General features: G+C 36.4%; 1 protein-coding gene and 1 long non-coding RNA gene across 2 annotated transcripts in view; one reads left to right on the forward strand and one right to left on the reverse strand.

The window, feature by feature from the left end:
- LOC5572098 (potential E3 ubiquitin-protein ligase ariadne-2) overlaps positions 1 to 25,278 on the forward strand; it is a 74,506-nt gene that overhangs the window by 24,306 nt on the left and 24,922 nt on the right. The window lies entirely within an intron of this gene.
- Positions 10,583 to 11,423, reverse strand: LOC110676036. The gene is made up of 2 exons (XR_002500019.1): positions 10,943 to 11,423; positions 10,583 to 10,875 (listed from the first exon to the last, which is right to left on the reverse strand). It is a non-coding gene; the product is annotated as an uncharacterized LOC110676036 (long non-coding RNA).

Genomic DNA, 25,278 nt, shown 5'->3' on the forward strand with positions numbered 1-25,278 from the left:
TTCACGTAAGTGCGATAGGTAACCTCAGTAACAATAACCGATTCATTATTTGATGGTTATGAACGGCTTAGTGATCTTTATGTTAGTCAGGTGAAGTGGAGGCAAAATGAATTTGGAATGATCTACGTGATTATTCACGTAGCAATGACGTTTGGATTTTTTTTGAGTGTATGTATTGTCGATTTCTGAAACAAGTTCTATCGATTGCTAGATCTCGATTTTTAAATGTCATGAACTGGTTCTGTACGTTAATAAGGTGTTTGCGACGAAACTGATGTGCTTAGATCTCCAGAAACAAAATTGAAGAATCTCTAGAAATATTTTATAATTAATTCATAAAAATATACTAGGGAAATCTATGAAGACTGACGACTTTCATGAGAAATAAAATGAAGTAATTTTGGAAAGTAAATGTCCTTCGAAAAAAATCCAGGTCGAATTCTCGGAGTCTCGGAAAACTTGAAGGAAGCACTAGATGATGTTTTGCAGAAATTGTCGAAGTACTACTTGAAAGAATCGTTTCAAAATAACTGATGAAATTAATGGACAAAACCCTAAAAATATCTCTGAGTGGTGCCCCAGAGAATTCTAGTCCTGCCTATTTTCAAAACTGATTCTCTGTGGCCTAGGGTGCGGCTTATTTTTCAAAAGTTCTCAAAACCGAAATCGCGTATGCTCTTATGAATTCAAATCATATTAGAAGAGAAACCTCAAAGTTTGAGCCAAAAATATTAAGATTTCGTGACGCTTGCGGTCTTGGAGGTGAAATTTCAAGATATAAAAAATGGCCTACAGTAAAGTCACCATGTAAAAAGATTTAAAATCGGTTGAGTATGTATGAAGTTATGGTAAAACAAATATGAATTTAGTTTTTAATGAAAAAACATTTGGAGAAAACTACTTTCAACTTAGACTAGTTTCGATTTTAGACAAATTTGATGTTCTACAAAGTTTTCATAAATTTAATTTTTATGATAATGGTGCTAAAAGTTTCAAAACTTCACTGAAGGCCATTTTTTATAACTTGAAAATTCACCTTCAAGACGCTTGCGCAACCTCTAAATCTTAAATCTTAATATCTTTGGCTCAAACTTTAAGGTTTCTCTTCTAATGTGATGTGAATTCATAAGAGCACATGAATTGTTGGTTTTGGGAAAAAAGTTGAAATTTAGCGTGACATAATTTGTGTACCATCCCCTCTACAATGAATTCAACGGTGAAACAGAAATACTTGAATTCAGCTTATACAACAAGTAGCAGAGTAACAATTTCTGTCCCTGAGTAGTTGTTACGCCAAGAAGCACTATTAGGTGCGATGTGAGTCACAAATAATCTCTGAAAGAAAAGGCTTTTGATACCGGTTCACCTTGTTTAGTTCTTGAAACGACACTTTCTATGATTGGCTTCAATGTTATTCTATTGGATCAACGTTAGCCATTGATTTGCTGGAAGCTCAAAACAAGCTTGCTAAATAGTGCCATCAACTGAAAGTTCCATCGTTGACGCTCCCAAAGAAAATTATACCTATGGACAAACAATACCTTCAAGTGTACTTCTGTAGATTGAACGGTAGTTTATAGCTTTCGTACCTCGTACAATCGACCGTGTTGACGACAAGCACATGGAATCGAATGGGAGAGGTGTGCCATAAAATAGAAAAGAGCGGTTCCCATCACGACCTACCTTGAACTATTTTTTTTTCGTTCACTTCGATTCATCCACCGTCCACGGTTTCTCATCGAGGCTCGACTCGAATTCGGTAGACTTATTATTCGATTCGCCGTCTCCAGGCACTGCACAGAAGAGTAACTGGAATAAGCTCGTGGTCACAATTTCACTACTACTATTCTGAACACAACTGCAGATTAGGCCGTCCCTTATTTTTCGTTATTATAAAGTGCTCGTTTTGGTAAGAAAAAAATCAGGTAATAATTTGAAGTCCGTACGTGGACGCTAAGTGGCCCCCCAACGACCCTGAGGGTATCGGATGTAAATGACCCCCGTGCGCAAAATAGAAAGAAAATAAACCTTTATGCTGATTATCAATGCGCTCAGAAGAAACTGTTACTAGCGGCTTTTCGTACTCATGTTGCGTCCACTAGAGCAGCGAGATCGATTTTGCGCAAGGGGGTCATTTACACCCGATACCTTCAGGGCCGTTGGGGGACCACTTAGCGTCCACGTACGGACTTCAAATTTTTACCTGATTTTTTTCTTACCAAAACGAGCACTCTACAACAACAAACTTGTAACATTTCTCATTTTCGAAAAATAAGGGACGGCCTACTGTAGATACGTTACATTTTGGTTGAAAATTCTGTATCATTATTATAGCACAATTGAGAACTCACGTCAAAATAGAACTAACCTAAACATTCGTTAACCACAAATGGAAAATTGAAGCTCTATTCAAAAAATGTTTGATCCGAAATATCCAAGAACAGCTAAAAATCTAAATTTTCAACAAGGGAGGCTCTCCAATTCGTGCCACACAAAACTATTCCCCATCTGTTGCAAGAATATTTAAAAAATTGATCATCAAAAATAAACTCAAAAACTCTATAATAGCATGTTTTTGAATACAATTACTCACTGATAGTTGGATAGGTGTCCTGTGACGGCTCGAAATCAACCTTAATTGAACTATAACTGTTTTTCAGACAATTTTAACCTTGATTGGTCCCAAATTACTCCTGTGTGGCACTGCTTGTGTGTTGGTTGGGGCTTCTCTTCTTTGCGAGGAGGTTAGTGACACTTAGTTTGCATCGATATCGTTACGTATGGATTTGAACATTGGCAAAAGATTTCGCTTTGATGGTTTCTGCAAATGCTGATAACAAGCAAGCATGTAACACTGCCTGAGCCATTTGTTGCTGTATGATGCTTCACTTCAGTTGGTGTCTTCTCAGAGTTACATTGTGGCGACAGCGTAACATTTTGGTTCATATTCCGCTTTTCTGTGCTAGCACCCATATATTTATGTCTAACCGGTAGAACGGAGGTTATTCTTCGCAATTTATAGATTTATGTATCCCAATTTAAAGTCTGAAGACTGAATTCGATCCATCCAGGTAATTACTGTCATGGAAGCAGTACAAATGCAGAAGCTGAACGAAGCAGTACTCGTCCAAAGTTATACTAATGCTGACATGTTTGTTTTTAGAATTTCTGACGCAATCGCTAATTATAGATCATAAAATTAGATTGAAAATCGGCTATCGATACTGGTGTATAAATGTACTTCGTCGAGTATTACAGTTACCTGGTTTTCCAATGAATAAAGCTTGATTTGTTCATGTTTTCATTCGCCTTGAAAATAGTCTTAAGGTGAAAATAGAACGAATCCTTGTTTTTTTTCCAAGAGCTCAAATTTAGATAACAGTGATTCATTCTGAAAATTTGATTGATTGTTCTCTCGTTGATGGTAATGAATCAATCGTAATATTTTTAGATTTGTTCTCTTGAAGATTTGAACTGTGGTTCATTTCCACCTTAAACGTACATTTCGTACTGACGAAAAGACTTACTCCTTGCATGTACAGGTTCGTTTCAAATGTTACGGCAGAGATTAGGGCAGGAAATGTACAACACCTTCGTTCGCCAACAACATTGGCTCCTCGTAGATTGCGAACATTATGTCACAAAAAGAGAAACCTTTCAGGTGTGTACTTATGAATGCTTTTCAAACAATTTGCATTGTGTCTGGGGACTTGATTGACGCAACCTTCTGCTGTACGGGAAAAGCTGAGTGATGGAGGATGTTAAAGCATCGCGTGATGGTCTATATATTGTGTATTTCTTTCGCCAGTGGAAAGCGCGGTGAGTCTTCATAAGTTCGGAAGTGCGAATAGAAGTACGGAATTGCATCGAGTTGTGCTGATTTTTAAAGAGCATCTAATTGATTTACAAAAATATTGTTCGCATTGATTCAAACGCGCACTTTTAGTTTTTAGACATTACTGCGATAGTCCAATGGGGAATTAAACGGACAATACAAGTCTGCAATGACGATAACTTTTTCTGAGAGCTTTCTTTGTCAATTGACCATTGTTGCATTCTTATATCAGACAGGTACGAAGATGCTCTATTCTCTAACCGGTGGGATTCGAACCCACGACGGTAAGTAGATGATCCAATCGGCCAAATGACCCAGCATTAGATTGCTCAATGCTTTTGAAGTTTTTATGCAAAAATGGGCTAAATATTATGCACAAATGGAATGGTTTCATATTCATTGGACTAGGAGGTGTTGTAGATGTAAGATTTTCACCTTATTACTATGAATTTACGTAGGAATGCTTATGTGTAAGTGTAGTCAGTCTATTTTCTAGTCGATTGATATGATCTACAAAACCTCGGAAGTTAGAATAATCCGATGGTAATATATTGGCTCTATTCTCTAACCGGTGGGATTCGAACTCACGACGGTAAGTAACCTTAGCTTTCCATCTGTTCAATGGCCTCAAAAAATCAGAGCGCATTGTACCTTCGTGCTGTGCGTACACGAATTCTGGTTCTGGTAAGTTTTTTAAAAAAACTTCCTAAAGCAATAAAACAGTATTTCTCAGTGCTACAAAACCAGTACTTTTCAGTGATAAAACAGTAAACGTTATTTCTCAGTGCTACTAAAACAATCTTTCTTGGACACCGTCGTGGGAAACAACCTCTTAGGAGGTCTCGTCTTCTTTCGTTTATTCACTAAACATGGTTCAACAACAAACAAGAGGAAGGGTGAATTTCTGAATTCACAATTTCCTTCCAAAAAAGTGGGGTTTAAAACTGTCATTAAACGTGGCCAAAATGGAAGAAAGGATGTTTCTCCGGAATGCGCGATTTCTTCCAAGGGTTAATGGTTTATGTTAATAATTGCCTATCGTGGTCGGTTGTTCCTAATGTGGAGGATTTAGGCAGGAGATTTACTCCGTTAGGGGAATCAAGGTTTCCTTCCGAATCACAAAGAAAGGAGACGGTCGCGTTTTGTCGGAAACTCTTAAAGATCGCAAAATTCGTTTCAAACATCTTGAAGAGAAGAAGCACATTATTTTTTACTTATGACGACAACGTTTGTTCAAAGTCGTCTTGAAAGGTCTCTCATGTGACTATAAGACTTGAAGAGATCAAAATGGAATAAATGATACACTTGGATTTTACCTAGGTCATTATGAAAAAGAGAACCAATTTGACCTTCGATGGAAAGGGCTTTCTTTAGAATATTATTTAGTTGACTTTAACAAAAGTGATCTAAATAATATTAAAGCTTTAGAAAAAGTAAGACTTATATTCGATGTCCGTGTGACATGGGAACAATTTCAGAAAACTGAAGAAAATTGTCAGAACCCCACTCAATGTCATCGTTGCCAAAAGTGGAGCCATGATATAAAAAATTGCCACATGAATGTTAAATGCATGATTTGTGATGCATCTAATACCAAAAAGTTTGTATGCGCGAATTACGGGACAACCATAAGTCAAACTTTTTGGATTGCCCTTCGCGTAGACGAATCGTAGAGGCTCGTACCAGCCAGATGAACGATAACGTTTTTCGTTTCCGGAATTCCTCAGGCAGAATCTCCTACAATACTCATTTTTTAGTTAACGATCGCTTACCTAATAATCATACCCATCACTTAAATTATAATAATCATGCTCATTCACAGGCTTATTTTCTTCCGTCGGGAAGCCGTTCGAACCCTTTTTATTTCGAATGGATTTACCCACCGAAACTTGTAGAGTAAAGTGGGTCAAAAGGTCGAGTGGGGTAAGAGTTTCTTTTTAAGATTTCTAGCTCAATTCAAAACAAATCTTATAAATGTCATGGTGGTTCGAATGCTATTCAAGTAAGAGACTTTCAATCCAAATATCATAAAAATTGATTGAGATTTGGAAAAGTTATGGCTATTTGTTGTGAATATTGTAATTTTTGGTCAAACTTTCGTTGCATGGAACCAATTGAAGATAAAATCTTTTTCAATATTTTATGTGAGGGCGTTTCTAGGCCTATCATAAGGTTGCTTTGAGGTGTATTAGTTTTTGCATAAATGCTTGAAAACAATTTTTGGACCATAGTGGGGCAAAAGTTCGAATCAGCGGGGCAAAAGTTCGACCCATGTATAAAATCACGGAAACATTTGCAAATTGCCCAAATCCACATATTATCTTCAAATTTAGTTAAATTTGTATGATCGTGCGAAATCTGTCACCAAAAATTTACATTTCTACTTAGTTTTGCGAAAAACTGCTATTTTTGAGTATATTACAATTAACCCGGTTTTGGACATTTTTTTGATGAAAATTTAGTGTGTATTTTTCGTCAAACTTAAGTATACGGCTGGTGTAAATTATGCCTGTCATAAAAGGATCGATATTTTGTGTTTTAGCCAGAGAACTTTTGCCCCACACTAGATTCGAACTTTTGCCCCACCGGTGGGGCAAAAGTTCGAATAAGACAATCAATTTTGAAACTGTTATAACTAAAAATGGGTAAATATTTTGACACAAGTTTGTTCAGCAAAATTATAGCCAATATGTTGAAGGTTCACTGTATGGTATTTGTTTTGTTTGAACTGCTATTGTTTTCCTGGAAACTTTCATTATACCACTAAGGTCGAACTTTTGCCCCACCTTACTCTATGCCAATATTGTAACAGACAGTTTCAACCGTTCTAATTATTTCAAATAATATGGAAAAACCCCTGCCGCTGCAGGCAACTCCTATTCCATCTACGCATTACCAGTTCCAACAAATAATCATCAAATTTTATTAATTTATCATTAATTTTTTTAACGGCTAATAACATACATATAGCAGTTATTGCTGAAACTTATTTGTAACCTGGATCCAAACTCAAAAGAGATCCAAACTTTTTTGTTCATCGTAATGATCGACTTGATGGGGAATGTGGAGGAGTTGCAATCATCATTCATAGGTGTGTAAAGCATCAACTTATTTCGTCATTTGGAACTAAAGTTTTTGAAACTTTAGGTGTTTCTGTTGAAACACAGCTTGGTAAATATACTTTCATAGCTGCCTATTGGCCTTTTCAATGCTCTGGACAGCAAGTTAATTTGCTCCAAACTGACTTGCGAAAATTTACTCGCAATAAGTCAAAAAAAAAAAATATCATTGGTGACTTTAATGCCAAACATCGGTCATGGAATAATTCACAAAGTAATTCCAACGGCAGAATTTTATTTGATGAGTGCTCTTCAGGATATTTCTCAATTCAATACCCTGATAGCCCAACATGTTTTTCCTCTTCTAGAAATCCATCTACGATTGACTTGGTCGTAATCGACTCTAGTCATCTTTGTAGCCAATTAGTTACTCATGCTGATTTTGATTCTAATCATGACCCTGTTACATTTCAAATATCCCATGAAGCGATTTTTAATCCTATCACCTCCACTTTTAATTATTTTCAAGCTGACTGGAATATATATGGAACATATATTGACTCTGTTCTTGATGTTAGGTGTAAACAAAATTTTATATTGACAATTCTCTTGAAACTTTAACAAATTCCATTGTTGAAACCAGGAGCATTGCAATTCCAAAATGTGAATAAAAATTCGATTCCGTGATTATAGTCGATGATCTCAAACTCTTGATCCGTCTTAAAAACGTGAGGAGAAGGCAATTTCAACACACTCGCGATCCTGCTATGAAAATGATATGGCAGAATTTGCAAAAAGATATTCAAAACGGTTTTCCCAATTAAGAAAAAAAAATTCCTGGGAGGCTGATTTGGAAGAAGTGAGAGCTATTAATATAAAAAAAAAAAAACAAACAAAAATATGAAATCACCTGGCCTTGCCAAGGAACTTCCAGTGAGTAGCTTATCATTCTTGGTTGATATATTCAACAAATGTTTTCAGTTGGCACATTTCCCTAACAGATGGAGAAATACCAAGGTTGTACCAATTTTAAAGCGAAATAGAAACCCTGCATAAGCTTCTAGCTATCGTCCAATCAGCTTACTTTCCTCCATCAGTAAACTTTTTGAAAAGGTCATGATGGTTTAAATTAACGAAAATTCCATTTTTGCGAATGAACAGTTCGGATGCCGACATTCGACCACTCTTCAACTTTTACGTATAACAAATTTGAATCGTTCCAACGAATCTGAAGGCTATTCTACTGGTCTTGTTTCTCTAGACATAAAAGAAGCATTCAACAGTATTTGGCATGAAGGCTTGATTGTAAAATTAATAAAAAAATTTAATTTTCCAACATACATTTTACATGTTTCAACATTTGATAGTTTATATCACTCATATTAGTACTATACCAGAGAGGGAACTTCTAAATCATAGCTAGTCTTATTCTTCTTCTTCGTGGTATTACTTCCTCACTGAGATAGAGCCTGCCTATCAGCTCAGCCAGTGTCCTTATGAACTCTTCCACAGTTTGGTTTCTTTACCAAGGTTGCCATTTTCGCATTCGTATATCGTGTGGCAGGTAAGCTGATAGTCAATGCCCAGGGAAGTCAAGGAAATCTCCATTACGACCGGGAATCGAACCCAAACACCCTCAGTATGGCTGTGCTTGGTAGCCGTAGACTCTAACCAATCGGCTAAGGAGGGTCACCAAAAAATGTGCTCGATCTTCTAATCTCTTTGTGTGCCTTCAGCTTGTGCTGCGTAGGTAGTCAAAATCAAGTGCCGTTGATTTCGTTTTGTTCTCGGACGCGCAAATTGTCGGTCGTTTGTGGTGCATTCTATTCGAATGACTTAATATTCACCATGAATGCCGGTGAGATGTTTGTGAACACGGTTCAATTCCGTTTCCCAGTGGGTAGTCCACGACCCTCCTGGGTGGAAATTGCCAACTTTCTGAAACAGTTGGACACGGATCTGATGCTGATGGAATCAGCTTATAAAACGGCACACAACCGGTCGCTGTTCATAAAGTTTGTCTCTTTCAAGGCAATGGAGGATTCGTTGAGAAAAAATGCGGAACCACGGAAATTTTCTTACTCAAACGGTAAATTTGTAGAAGTCCGGATGTCAATCGCGGGGGCCAACATGCGGTATGTCCGTATTTTTGACCTTCCACCGGAGCTGAAGGACGACCGATTAGCATTGGTGCTGGGAGAATTCGGAAAAATTGATCGTGTGATCCGAGAAAAGTTTCCCACGGAACTAGGTCTCGATCACATGTACACTGGAGTACGAGGAGTGTACATGGAGGTCGAGAAAAGAATTCCACCGACAATAGAGGTTGTCGGCCTGAAAGGAAGAGTGTTTTATGAGGAGCTCAAAGACACTTGCTTTTTGTGCCAAGCGGAGGGACACCGGATGAATTCGTGCCCTCAACGTCGAACTCGGAAGAATGGTCAGCAAAAGGAACGACAGGAAAAGCCGGAGGATCGTTCTTATGCTGGTGTTGTGGCAGGAAAGGCCGCTGTGCCAGTTGAGCAGGTGTCATTGGATGAGACGGACAACGAAGTTATTGAAGTCTTAGAAGAAGAACTCATCGACCAGGAATCAGATGCTTCAGATACAGAACAGGATCCCCCCGAAACTAATGTGCAAGGAAGCAGGAGGTGTTACGAGCTAACGGCGGAAAAAGTGGAAATAGCGGCCAAGGCGATCCAAGAGTTGATGGGAAACCCACATGCCAACCAGCGACGAGCTCAATCTGCGGCTTCCCATTCAAGTTCTGGTTCCGGATCAGGTTCACGTCCGAAGAAAAAGTGTGCGCGTAAAGTTTTTTACTAGAAATTATTGAGTTTTTTATTTTTGAATATCTTGTTTAACTAATTGTTAAAAATGAGGTCGGCTCCGTAAAGTTTTTCATTAAACAAATGAGCCTAATAAATAAAACATTGGTAAAAAAAAAAGGAGGGTCACCAGCATACAACATGAACGGCCTGAAAATTTGTTTGAAGATCAAAAGCTTGTTCTAAAGACAAAGTTTCGATTTTCTGTTAATAAGTGGGTACAATATATATTATATATTCGTTTATTTTGGCTTGAATGTAATTATCAAAAGTTAAGTGCAGTTTGAGCGCAAGATACTTAACTCCATCTGAAAATTTTCTCAGAAAACCTCTTATAGTGACAACATATCAATAGAAGGTTTCAAACAAAGAGCTTTTAATTTATGTATAAATGTTACAGGTTGAGTTTTGGAAGCATTTGGAGAAATATTTCATTTTTGCAAGTATGAAGATCATATTGCCTTTAATTCTGATCATGTCCCTGTTACTTTTCAAATTGCCCATGCAATGATTATTAATCCTATTTATTAGTTCTACTTCCAATTTATTATTTCAGAGTTTACTGATTTATGAAACATATATCGTTAGAAATCTCGAACAAAAACTTTCATTGTTGAAGAAATGCATTTCACTACCAAAATGTAAAGGAGAATTTGTCTCAATTATTATAAGCCACGGATTTTGAGGCCTAAATGACCATAGCAGTAAACGCGAAGCTATTCAACTAAACCAAGCAGAGGGTCGCCCCTCGTGATGATGCAGTGTTTTACATCCTCATCAAGTAACTTGCAGGAAGTAGCTTATCGTTCTTGGTTAATATATTGCACAAATGTGTGACTAACAGAAAAGAGTTACAGATTATGTATGATACTATTGTTTTGTTCAGAATACGTAATACACTCCTATGCTAGATATACAGTTTTTAGGATCAGATAAAAGTGGTACATACTACTTATTTAAAAAAAATCAATCCAGTTCGACTAACTGACAAATGCATCCAGATGGCACAAAAACATTATCCGTTTTCGAGATCCTATTGTCATAATCGTATACCTCGAAGCGCACTTGAAGAAAATCCTGCTTGCATACTGCCCGATATCCCGCCCGAAGCTTTGAGGGGTCGATGTACGAGCATTCGCTGTCTTTTGAATTGCTAAAATAGATAATAAAAACTCGTACATACCTACAACCAAAATGATAGAATCATAAAAGATACTTACTCGCAAACTTCTCCGTAGTAAATTCGGTATGATTGCATCGCTGTAGGGATATTGTTTCCTAGTGTAAGATTAACGCGTTCTTCGTATACTCTTGATCTACACACTTCATATTTCGATGAAGATGGCACAATGAGAAGGCAGCAAATTATGCAGAATGCTGGTACAAAACCGCTCCCGCAAAACATTTTGATGAGACAGATTTCAAACGACTTGGACACAATTATTTTTCGTCAGATGTATCAAATATCCTTGTTGATTAATTATTTGTAACAAACCAATCAAGATCACTAATTCGAAGTAGATTACTTACGTCTAGAGCAGCTCGACTGAGAATGAATCAGAATCGGTGTTAAGTAAGAGTATTACTATGCTCGCGAGATTAATGTTTACGTAGAGTTATGTATGCTGAAAGATATCAGCAATCCAAGTACCGTAACGTCGGGCTAAGCTGTCCACTTTTGAATTTTATTTAATACTGAGTTTTACAGCCTCTGTGTTGATTTTTAATAGCTTTCGTTTGAATTTTATAAATAGTTTGCTAATTTTGTAAAAATATTTTTACCTATGGATCTAATGTTTGAGCACTGTGATAAAGCTTGTTAATCATAATGAATCTAGATACTAAATTCCACAAAGGTGTTTATTTTGCCTAAAGAATTTTGGGGCCTTCCTTAGCCGAGTGGTTAGAGTCCGCGGTTACAAAACAAAGTCATACTGAAGGTGTCTGGGTTCGATTCCCGGTCGGTCCAGGATCTTTTCGTAATGGCAATTTCCTTGACTTTGCTGGGCATAGAGTATCATCGTACCTACCACACGATATACAAATGCAAAAATGGCAACATTGGCTTAGAAGCAGGCTCTGTCCTAGTGGGGACGTAATGGAAAGAAGAAGAAGAAGACTATATTTTCCCTGCTTGGAAAATAGCAAAGATAAATAGAAAGCAATGCCATTTTGATCTTTAAACTTTAAACAATTATTCGCCTAATATGTATGTCATACCTTTAATCCGCTGTATCAATGAAAATAACACATGGTCAAAAAACTTCAATAATTTTCATGAACAGAATTGTTGTTTGTTATACGCGCTTATTCTATGAGAGAAGTGAAGTGAGAAATCAAGTTCTCGTGGTGACAAACTCCACTCAACATGACATTGTAAATCAAATGGGAACTGCCACTCATTGGGTGAGACCGAGCTTTCTTACTTAGCTCCGTGGAATAATCCCAGTTGACAATTTCGCAAAAACCTACGGTAGTTTTGGTCTCTGCAATCATACGGAGTTTGATAAGTTCCCTGATTCCCTGTGTCACCATTAGGGTGGTTCAAAATTCAAAAAAGAATCTAATCTCCCATATATTCCTTACATCCTTGCCATAAAACTAGTGTTCTGTGACATTTTCAGCTTTCTAAGTGGTGATTTGAAGGTGCTATCAATTTGTGTGATTTGTGCTAACGTAAGAACAACACGACATTCATGAAACGCGACGCGAGACAAGACATAACACTTATAGTTCTTGTCTCGCGTCGCGTTTCGTGAATGATTTTAAAGTGGATCAAAGACGATGTAGGTTTATATAAAAATTAATATGGTACAATTTGGAAAAAGGTTCCAAACACGTTAGTACTGGAATATAAGTACACACTTATCATCCTATAGTAAAAACTAATTCTTCAAACAATGATTAAGAAATTTGCTGAAGAGAGCTATTCAATCCGACCGATAGGAGAAGAGATATCCATGAGTTTGTTTGCTATTATTTTGCTTCATATGGGATTATTGCCCTGCAAACATCTTCAAAAATCCCAAACAAAATTAGCTCAAAAGGGATTTGTTTCTTCAGCAACATCCTTCATCAAGGTTTGGAAAAAAGAGTCATCAGGTTTATGATGATCAGGTTTTACTTGCATTATACTGCCGTGAATCGCAAGTCAGTCCCAACTGTAAAAAGTAGGCATTGAGAAAAACGACTGTGATGTTTCCAAACTCGTTTTCCATACAAATATTTAAATAATTTCAGAGGATTGGAATATGTTCAAATGATAATGTATCTTTTATAATTTGCTTTCCTCTAAGATATTTTTCCGAGAAAAAATATAAAGATTACACGGTGCGGAAAACTGTAGTTGGACTGATATGCGGTTATCTTTCATTAGGGGACAATTTGACTTGCTGTTTTTTTCCTATTTTTTCCAAACAAATCATATTGTCTCAATAGTGAAGCTGAAAGAGCATTGAAAGGTATGTTAAAAACTGAACTAAACTCAATTTTTCAAAAATGCAGATGGGACTGACTTTCGATTCACGGCAGTATAGTACTAGGGTGTTTGGAATATTTTTCAAATTTTTCCCATATCAATTTCCATATAATCCTACATGGTCTTTGGGCCACCATTAACCCTCTAATAGCCAAATTTCTATTTTCGATCTAAATATCATTATTCGTTATCTAAAATCGTTCTAAACACGTTTTGGGCAATAATTTATTTTTATTTGCAAATTTGAGAATTTTGATTTTTATAATTTTTATTTTTGAACATCCCTATCCTTTTTCATTTTTTCTTGAAGCCTCTGCTGATTACTAATTTTTGGAAATGATAAAAATTAAATTTTTACGGTACATTTGAAAATATTAAATTTTTCATTTTTTTTCTGGAGCATATTTTATCTTCCGTGTAACTAACGGAAAAACAGGTTTCAAATTATTTTAATACAGGGTGTCTACTACCTGGAAAAACCTGGAAAACCTGGAATTCTCAGGGAATTTTATTCAACCTGGAAAAACCTGGAATTCTCAGGGAATTTCGGCTACACTCAGGGAAATTATTTTGAAACAGTAATAGATGATAGAATATGTGGTTTTTGTGACAAAAAATCTCCTGAACCATAAATTTTGTCGGCTGCGCCGCTATCAAAACGCTGAACATGTCAGTCCTTTTAACGATTTTTAATTAATCAATATAAAACATGTTTAGACAACGATTTAGACCTTAAGGTTGTCAAATTGGTAAAATCAAGTACAGTTTCAGTTGGGTGTCGTTCATGAGCAGTTGTTAAGTAATTTTTCGCCTATCATACAAAATAAATAAACACCTGGTGCAAAATTCTAGAGGCTTCAGAGAAACCTACAAAACCTATTAGACGACTATTCCACAAGCTCTTAAATATATTTTTCTCATGTCTTCAGAATGCTTCAGGATTTCTAGTAATTTCTCCAGTGATTTCTTTTTGAATACTTTCATAATTTTTTTCAAGGATGCTACATGCGATTTTTCAATGGATGCTTAGAAGAATTTCTTCAGGATTTGTTCCAAAAATCTTGCAGCGCTCTAACGCTTCCACAAAAGTTTATTCGTTTCGACACTTTTCCACAAAAACCTACAATAATTCCCAAGCCGATTTTTTCATTTATTCCAGGCATTTTCATAAGGATTTTTTTTAAATGTTCATCCTCGATTACTTTCAGGAGTTGCTTAAAAGATTCTTCAGGCGTTATTCGATGACGTCTATTATAAACGTTTCAAAGAACTCCTTGATAAATTTGTTTCTAGGATTCCTCATTAAGTTCCTCCAGAAGTTTCTCTTGGAATGTCTCCAGCATATCATCAACATATTGTAGCTGCTTTGATATTTTTTGTGTAAATTTTCCCAATCTCCATAGATTTTTTTAAAACTTCATTCAAGGTTCAGGGATTTGGTCCAAATACTTCAATTAGTTTCTTCAAAACGTCTTGTAGAACATTATTTGGAGATAATATTTGTTTGTATTTTAGGATGAACTTCATCAAACATTTAGGAGGTCTTTTAGAGATCCTCGAAGGAACTCAAGGAAGTCGTACTTAGAACACACTTTCAAAATTCAACGCAGATTTTTTATTTTTTTCAAAACAATCTAAAAAAAATTGCTTGAAATTTTGATAAATAACTAGAAAATATATAAAGATTTCAACGAAAATTGTTCAAAAACCAAAATGGAGGAATTACTGTATGAATTTTTGAAGATACTCTAAACGGAAATGCTGGAGAATGTCCTAGAGAAATTAATGGAGTAATTTTTGGATGGATGATTCCTGATGTGGTTACCTTAGAAAAAATCCAGATTGAATTAATGAAGGTATAAAACAATTTTTTTTGGAAGAATTATTTAGAAACTTAATGAAAAATTTCAAAACAAACTCCTGAAGAGATCTGCGGAGTAATACGTGAAAGAAATATGTTCAATGTAGGGCCCATTCACAAATTTCATAACGCTGAAGGGGGTGGGTGAGTGTCCACATGACGTTACAGTTCATACAAAATTAGTAAAACGTTCATACAATAAGCGTTACAAAGGGTGGGTGGGTGTCAAAAATGTCCATTTTCAGCGTTATGAAATTTGTGAACAAACCCGTAGCAATCAAACGCTCATCTCGTGCTTCCAGTTAGGTATCTCTTATTATTCATAATATATGTGTGGTCTCGTTTTTTTAACTAGAAGTGTCTAAAGTAATAATTGCTAATACAATCATACTACCAGCCTTAATTTCCCCAGAGAAAAAATGCAAAACGCTCTCCAGAAAAATATTGTGGGTACGTCAATGAAGTCCATACATCTGAATCCCATTTTAAGAGAAAGGATATGAGAAAGGCCTTTTCAGATCATTGGATAAACATTCTTGTTTTTTTTTCCTAGATGAATTTATTTTCGAAGATACTTTTTATTTGAAAAAACAAGTTTTTATTCATGACGAATTCCATGTCAAATCGGTCAGTCACAGAACTCGACCATCTTCGATTTGGATTAAATTTTGCACATGTTTTTGGCATGATAGAATAAGTGTTTTCCATAGAAAAATTGATCATTTTGACTCAAGTTTAACTTTTGAAACTGGCTTACATTTTTTTGCATGCAACTTATTTGAAAAATTCATATTCATATTCAAATAAGTTGCATGCAAAAAAATGTAGGCCATTTTCAAAAGTTACACTTGAGTCAAAATGATCATTTTTTCTATGAAAAACATTTTTTCTACCATACCAAAAACATGTGCAAAATTTAATCCAAATCGAAGACTATCGAGCACGATTTTTAATTTTTTCGACTCATTCTGGATGGAATTCCTCTTATCTTAAATTAACTATTTGTATGCTTTGGAAAATTTATTTAACCTGTAATTATTTTTTGAAACCTGGAAAACTCAGGGAATTCCATTTCTGTAAATGAGTAGACACCCTGTAATACCATCAGGCTTTTCTTCTGTTATAGGTTGATTGTAGAAAAATATTAAAGATACATTTTTTTCAAAAGCCATAAAAAACATCCCTTATATGCGTATTTTGAGCCAAGGTTTAGACCAACAATAAAATAATATTGATTGCCGAGCTACGAAAAAATACACAAAATTGCAAAGTGTACCTGTCTAGGGGCCCAGATAGCCGTAGCGGTAAACGCGCAGCTATTCAGCATGACCATGCTGAGGGTCGTGGGTTCGAATCCCACTGGTCGAGGATCTATTCGTAAAGGAAATTTTCTCGATTCCGAGGGCATACAAGTATCTTCGTACCTGCCACACGATATACACATGCAAAAATGGTCAATCGGCAAAGAAATCTCTCAGTTAATAACTGTGGAAGTGGTCATAAGAACACTAATCTGAGAAGCAGGCTATGTCCCAGTTGGGACGTAACGCCAGAGAGAAGAAGACCCGTCTAAAGGCGGGGTATCAGAGGGTTAAATCAACACCGAAAAAGCTGAAAATTTCACAGAACACTATTTTTTATCGTAAGAAAGATATGGGAAATTGGATTTTAAACATTTTTAAATTTTGAACCGCCCTAGTCACCATATGTTTGCTGGAGATAATCCTTGATTGCTTACACATTTTACACTAGACTGGTCCAGCACAACATGTAAGAAAAGCAGAGTTGTCAAAATTCATCCGACAGGCTCAAACCTTAGGAAAAAAGAAAACTATGAAAGTTTCATTTATTTAACTTTAAAATCCCAAAAGTGCGTACAAAATTTCAAAAAGCTTGTAATATCTTGATATCGAGTTACAGAACCATAGTAAAAGTTGGTATTCATGGCTTGGTTGGTTTTCACCATCGAGCTGGTCCCTTTAATATCGAGTTATGGAGAGTTGACTATACTTTGAACACCCTATTTCATAAAGGATTGAAAGCTTTCATTTCATATCTAACTTTAGAACCAGTCTAATGTTACAACGTATGTTGTTCAAGAAGAAACGGCATTGAAAGTTGATATCGGATGGAGACCTCCATCATCGAGAATGATTCATACTATGTACAAGTTCGATAGGTCATTGCATAGCTCACCAATCGGTGGCAGCATCTTTCGGTTCGAAAAAAATGTTATCTATCTTCTATATAAATACACATGAAATTGAATTTATGTGTCACGATTTTACTCGAGAAGTGGTCATAGCCTGTAATGAACCTTAGATCTTTCCGGACAAACATAGGGAAATTGCCAAAGTTTTCTGTGCATTTTATTTTCATTTTTGTTGGATAAGAGTAGAGTAATAAGATGCGTGTTTCAATACTATATATTCAATCAAAATAAAAGGTGCTCTCGTGACATTTTTTAGGATGTGCAGGAATTGGTTTTCCACCGATTGTTGTCAACCTTGATGAAATGTAAAAATATGTTTTGATGAATTACGCGTTTTTATTATGTTGGTCCACTCTTTAATATCCGGGCTCACAGAGACAGTTCGTGACAGCAAAATCTCGGCTCACCTTGACGTACAGAAATTTGGTATCAGTTTCTCCCTCCCAGGTCATAGGAATCGAAAAGTTCTTTAACTGTTTTGTTAGTGTAGTACTGTGACGTGTTGGAAAAGTTGACAAATATGCCGGGAATGTCAAAAATTGGTACTGTCACTTTGTGTGGGAATTTTACTAAGCGTTAGGCGACTTTGTGTTTCTTTTGCCTTCTACTTTGCCAAGTTGTACCTTGGCTTTCTCGTCGTAGTCCTGCTTTCAACTTGAAATAAAACGACTACAAAACAAGGCTTCTGCTCCACACCGCAGGCTACTGACTATTGCTACCACGTCAGCACCTCTTACCTCTATCTTACAATATGTTTACCTCCAGACACCTCCGCTACAGGGTGTGTGATGTACCTGTTCCCCAACACCATCGTCACAGTGTCTAGGCGTTTGTCCACACTATTCTCACTTAAATTGATGTTGGTCGCCTCCTTTCTTGGCGGGAACCTTAGCCGGTTACTGATGGGTCCAGAAGCCTCTCCTTCACATTCCGATAGTTGTTTGTTTTGGTTGATCTCTCTTACACACTCAAACAGACTTTCAGAGTTCGGTAAAGCAATTTACCGAAACAGACCGGTAATTTCTAATATTACAGTTGTCTCGGTAATTACCAGCTAGATTACCGAAATTTGTAAATCAATCTACAGTATATCGGTGATTTCGTCCCATTTTAACGAGTACGGTAATTTAATTCACCGAAAATATCTGTAAAACGGAACGAACTGTCAACTCCGGCCTGTGACAGAAAAAGTCAAATACTTAGTGCAACGCAATTCTCCTGAAAGGCGCAACGAAGGCGATGGGTTACGAAATCAGCGTAATAATTCACCATAATTCATCAGAAACTGTTTGTAAGTATTCTTTAGCTCCGTGATCAGCAAATGGAGACAGATGTTTGTACAATTTCGTCGGTGTTTTCTTTCTAGAAGCAAACGTTCACTCCTCTTTCATCGAGCACCATGGAGGTCGAAATCGGAATGAGAGGACTGGCAAAACGTGCGGCGCTGGTGGAAATATTATACTCAATCGTGTAAAATGAATACAGGAATAAACGAATATTTTAATACAAATCGCATCAAATGGATGATGTTTTTTGTTTTTGTTTTGTTATTCATGGATCCAATAGCTGGGGAACGAAGCGGAAAAAAAATAAATTACCGTATAGATCGGTAGGTGGACCTAAAATTTACCGAAGCCGTCAGCAATTTTTGACGTTTCATGGCAAATCACATTTTACCGACCATTCGGTACTTTTTTCATTTACCGAACGCATTACCGGCTGTTCAGCTGTTGAGATTTCGGTAAACAAATTAACGACGTCGGTGATTTATTCTAAGTGTGTATGAGTCCCCCTTAGAGCCGCTATCCATCGCTTTTATGATCCTATGGTTATCGTTGATGTGATTTTCAAAAATTTATTTTTCAAAATTTTCAATTTCAATTTTCAAATTCTTTTTTTCGAATCCTCTGCAGACGTTTCTTTTTAGTATTACAACAGCTATTTCATATTGGTACAGCATACAACATGGCTGGCCTGAAATTTTGTTTGTTCTTAAGACACATTTTCGTTTTTCTGTTAATGAGTGGTTAAAGACATTTTACATATTTGTTAAATTTGGCTTGAATGCCATCAATGTGATTTTTTTGAAGGTAGTTTTTTATTTAGCATGAGTTCTAGATACTTAACTTCATCTGACCACTTTATTGAAACCTCTCTCATCTTGATAACATGTCTACTTCTTCTTTTTCTTGGCATTACGTTCTCACTGGGACAAAGCCTGCTTATCAGATTAGTGTTCAATGAGCACTTCCACAGTTATTAACTGAGAGCTTTCTTTGAAAATGTTTCCATTTTCGCATTCGTATATTGTGTGGAAGATACGATGATACTCTATGCCTAGGGTAGTCAAGAAAATTTCCATTAAGAAAAGATTCTGGATTGACTGGGAATCTAACCCAGACACCTTCAGCATGGCTTTGCTTTGTAGCCGCGGACTCTAACCACTCGGCTACTGTTTACAATCTACTACAGATGACACGCAGACGTCGTCCTTTGGCGAAGTGGCCTGTGTCATCCGCAAACAAGGATTTTTGACGTCCCTGAGGTAACTCAGATAAGTCAGATGTGAAAATATTGTATAATATTGGTTCCAAAATGCTGCCTTGAGGAACACCAACTGTTACAGGAAGTCTTTCAGACTTGGAGTTCTGATAATTAACCTGAAGTGTACGATTTGACAGATAACTTTGAATTATTCTAATAATGTATGGTGGGCTTCGTAGCCGTGCGGTTAGTGTCACCAGGCATTTAGCCGCATCGTGCTAGGGAGTGTGGGTTCGATTCCCGCCTCAGGCCGTTAAACTTTTCGTGAGGAATGTTTTCCGACTGTGCCATTGGGCGTTGCATGCTAGTCCGTTGTCTAGTGTGGTGCTTCCTTCAAAGGGCATAAATGCCCACTAGAAGCATTAACGTGTCAGCGTCTTAAAAAAAAAAAAAATCAAACCTTCACACCAAACACTGTCAAATGCTTTTTCTATGTCTAGAAGAGCAAGACCAGTAGAATAACCTTCAGATTTGTTGGAACGAATCAAATTTGTTACACGTAAAAGTTGATGAGTGGTCGAATGTCCATGGCGGAGTCCAAACTGTTCATTGGCAAAAAAATGAATTTTCGTTGATGTGGACCATCATTCTGTTCAAAATGACCTTTTCAAAAAGTTAACTGATGGAGGAAAGCAAACTGATTGGACGATAGCTAGAAACTTCTGCAGGATTTTTGTCTGGTTTTAAAATTGGTACAACCCGTTGGTACAAATTTTTCCATTTGTCAGAAAAATATGTTAATTGAAAACATTTGTTAAATATATCAACCAAGAATGATAAGCTAATTTCTGGAAGTTTCTTGATAAGGATGTATAAAATTCCATCATCGCCAGAAGCTTTCATATTTTTGAATTTTTTAATAATAGTTCTCACTTCTTCCAAAACAGTCTCCCAGGAATTTTCGAAAACGTTTTCTTGATTGAGAATATTTTCGAAGTCCTGAGTAACTTGATTTTCAATTCGACTATTAAGTCCTAAATTAAAATTGTGCGCGCTTTCAAACTGCATAGCAAGTTTTTGAGCTTTTTCGCAATTGGTTAGAAATACAGTAGTTTCTCGATTTTATCACTGCTCGTTTTAATATCGCTTCATTATATCACTCTCGATTTAGGCACGGTTTTATGTTCGAGTTTATCACGAAATAATAATTGTTTGAATTTCATACATTTTACAACGAAAAATAACCCTAATCAATCAGCATATATCTATTTAACCCATCTCTCACGTGCTTTTCATTTAGTTCGTTCAATTTCAAATCTTTTTTTCAAAATTTTTGTTTCTTAATTGTGCAAAACGTTCCTTGATTTCATTCTGCAAATCCTGCCATAGAATTTTCATAGCAGGATCGCGAGTGCGTTGAAATTGCCTTCTCCTTACGTTTTAAAGACGGATCAAGAGTTTAAGATCATCGTCTATAATCACAGATTCAAATTTTTGGAATTGCAATGCTCCTGCCTTCAACAATGGAATTTGTTAAAGTTTATAGTGATTATTAAGTGATATTATTAGTTTATTAAGTGATATTGCCAATATCAAGTTTTGTTTGTAAAGAAATGTTAACATCAAGATTAGAGTAAATATATGTTTCATATATATTCCAGTCGGCTCTTGAAAATAATTGAAAGTGGAGCTGATAGGATCGAGAATTGCTTCATGGTATATTTGAATGTAACAGAGGCTGTGGGCTTCGTGGCCGTGCGGTTAGTGTTATCAAGCATTTAGCCGCATCGAGTCAAGAGGTGTGGGTTCGATTCCCGCTTCAGTCCGCAAAACTTTTCGTCAGAGACGTACAGTTGTGTTCAGAATAATAGTAGTGAAAGCCGATTTTCATACAAAATGCTCAACTTTGGCATGCTGTAACTTCGTTTCTATACGAGCAATCGGCATGAAATTTTGGCAGTGAACTACAAATATGCTGAAATTCATTATCACAAAATTTTAAAATTTTCACACTACCGGCTAAAAAGTTAAGCACCAGGTGAAATCGCTCAAAATAATAGTAGTTTTTCTTTTGTAAATTTTTGTTCAGCAACAATTTAGTAAAAAATTGTATTGTCTATACATTTAAAGCTTGGGTGGAAATGGTTGAAACGATGTGTAAAGAAAAATTCTAAAATTCAAAATACAGCAGATATTTAAATTATTAAAACTACTATTATTTTGAGCGATTTCACCTGGTGCTTAACTTTTTAGCCGGTAGTGTGAAAATTTTAAAATTTTTTGATAATGAAATTGAGCATATTTGTTCACTGCCAAAATTTCATGCCGATTGCTCATATAGAAACAAAGTTACAGCATGCCAAAGTTGAGCATTTTGTATGAAAATCGGCTTTCACTACTATTATTCTGAACACAACTGTATTTCGACTGTGCCACTGAGCGTTGCATGCTAGTTCGTTGTCTAGTGTGATGCTTCCTTCAAAGGGCAAAGTTTCCACTGGAAGTATTTACGTGTTGGTGTCTTAAAAACAGGGACATGATCAGAATCAAAATCAGCATGAGTAACTAATTGACGACAAAGATGACTAGAGTCGGTTAAGACCAAATCAATCGTAGAAGGGTTTCTAGAAGAGGAAAAACATTTAGGGCTATCAGGGTATTGAATTGAAAAATATCCTGAAGAACACTCATCAAATAACATTCTGCCGTTGGAATTACTTTGAGAAGTACTCCATGTTTGGCATTAGAGTCACCAATTACAAAAAAAAAAAATTACTTATTGCGAGTCAATTTTCGCAAGTCAGTTTGGAGCAAATTAACTTGCTGTCCAGAGCATTGACACGGTTATATGAAAAATTTAGATTCTCGCTCCAGTCCACTTATTGGATTGCATTTAGGTCCCATAACAACTGTGCAAAATTTCAGCTCGATCGGAGAAACTATATTTTAGCGCCAGCCGTTCAAAGTTTGTATGGGATTTACTATGGGAAAACTTACTTTTGCAAAGAAAAATCGCCCATTGACCTCTATAAAAATTCTGAACACAGATCTCGATAGCTATTTCTACGATGAATAACATTGCCTAAGACTGCAAGACTGTCTTCGGCAATATTCTTCATCGTAAAAATACCTATCGAGGCCTGATAATTTTTATAGAGGTTAATGGGCGACCTCTGACGATTTTTCTTTGCAAAAGTAAGTTTTCCCATAGTAAATCCCATACAAACTTTGAACGGCTGGCGCTAAAATATAGTTTCTCCGATCGAGCTGAAATTTTGCACAGTTGTTATGGGACCTAAATGCAATCCAATAAGTGGACTGGAGCGAGAATCTAAATTTTGTCCCACACTAATAGGCAGCTATGAAAGTATATTTACCAAGCTGTGTTTCAACAAAAACACTTAAAGTTTCAAAAACTTTAGTTTCAAATGACGAAAAAAGTTGATGTTTTACACATGTTTCATACGCCTATGAATGATGATTCCAATCCCCCACATGCCCCATCAAGTCGATCATTACGATAAACATAAAAGTTAGGATCTTTTTTTAGTTTGGATCCAGGTTTTAAATAAGTTTCTGTAATAACTGCTATATGCACGTTATTAGCTGGAAGAAAATTAAACAGCTCGTCCTCTTTACCATTCAAAGAACGAGCATTCCAATTTAAAATATTTAAATTATTTTTTATTGGATCCATTAGAGAAACGTAATACAATTTGATTAGTAAATTTTACACCGATTTGGACTGCTTCAGTCATAGTGGTGGCTTTGAACATTGCATCAATCAATAGATTCAATTGTTCAGTAAGAAAATTAAAATCAGAGGCGACATATCACTTGAAGTGTGTACATTATCTGATGATTTTCCGTTAGAATTTTCGGTAGACGAAGAGGTGGAGTAGAAGTTTCCTGTGGCGGCCAGGTTTTTTTTTTTTTCCTTTGATTTTAAACAATTAGAACGAGTACTCGTAGTATAAAAAGGGGAGGAGTTCAAATTACCTGCTATGATATCGGCAAATGGTTTTCCTTGGGTAGATACATTCGAAATTAAAAGATTCGAACGGCTATCCGACGGATTAAAATTAGTTTGTGAACGAGCATGATTATAATATTCCTGATGGGTGTGATTCTTAAGCAAGCGATCGTTAACTGAAAAAATAGCATTATTCGATACTCTACCAGGGGAATTCCGGAAACGACCGTTATCGTAACGGCAATTACCGTTCATCTGCCTGGCACGAGCCTCGACAACTCGCCTACGCGAAGGGCATGCCCAAAAGTTTGACTTATGATGTCCCCCGCAATTTGCGCATATGAAATTATCGGTATCTTCCTTCACTGGACAGACATCCTTAGTGTGAGAAGAACCTCCGCAAATCATGCATTTAGCATCCATGCGACAATGTTTTGTACCATGACTCCACTTTTGGCATCGACGGCACTGAGTGGGGTTCTGGTAATTTCCTCCGGGTTTCTGGAAATGTTTCCATGTTACACGGACATCGCTTTTTCTAAAGCTTTAATATTATTTAGTTCTTTTTTGTTAAAGTGTACTAAATAATATTCTTGAGAAAGCCCTTTCCGAACAATGCCAGATTGGATATACTTTTTCATAATGATTACTTGGACTGGGGAAAATCCAAGTAAATCATTTATTCCATTTTTGATCTCTTCAGGGTACTTATGGTCACACGAGAGGCCCTTCAATACGTGTTTGAACAAACGTTCAGTTTTGTCGTCATGAGTCAAAAAAAAGTGCTTCTTCTCTTCAAGATGTTTGAGAAGAAGTTCACGATCTTTAAGAGTTTCCGGACTACGAAGCGACAATCTCTTTTCTTTGCTATTTGGAACCTTGATTCCCCTAATGCAGTTCAAGATCTCCTGCCTTAATCCCCCAAGTTCGGAACAATTGACCACGATAGGCGTCACTCTTTGCTTCCTCACTTAAATCAAAGAGGCTGGGCTAGAGACTGCTTCGATTTGGTGTTCGGAAAATTTGTCTAGAGCATCGAACTGATTGGTCATTTCGATACAATTATCAACATTATTCATTTCACCATTGGAAGAAAGTTCGCATTCCGGAGAAACGTCCTTTCTATCATTCTTGCCACGTTTAGTGACAGTTTGTTATCTCACTTTTTTGGAAGGAAGTTGTGAATTCAGAGATTCACCCTTCCTTTTGTTTGTAGTTGCAACCATGTTTAGTGAATAAACGAAAGAAGATGTGACCTTCGAGAGGTTTTTTTTTCCCAAAACGGGTCCTACGAAAAATCGAAGGCACGGGTCCAAACAAGGATCGTAAAAAGATCAATAGTAGAGAAAAAGTACTGAAAAGTACCCCTGCAAAGTACTGTTTTATTGCTTTAGGTAGTTTAAAAAAAAAAACTTCCAAGAGCAGAGAGAATTCGTGTACGTACAGCACGAAGATACGATGCAAACTATATTTGAATCCTTAAATTTTTCATCCGTGCAGCTTTGAAGTAGTTACTCCGTTTGGCAGTATATCAAACATTTTGCTTGA

This window comes from Aedes aegypti, chromosome 2, assembly GCF_002204515.2.
Source record: "Aedes aegypti strain LVP_AGWG chromosome 2, AaegL5.0 Primary Assembly, whole genome shotgun sequence".
NCBI classification, from domain to species: domain Eukaryota; kingdom Metazoa; phylum Arthropoda; class Insecta; order Diptera; family Culicidae; genus Aedes; species Aedes aegypti.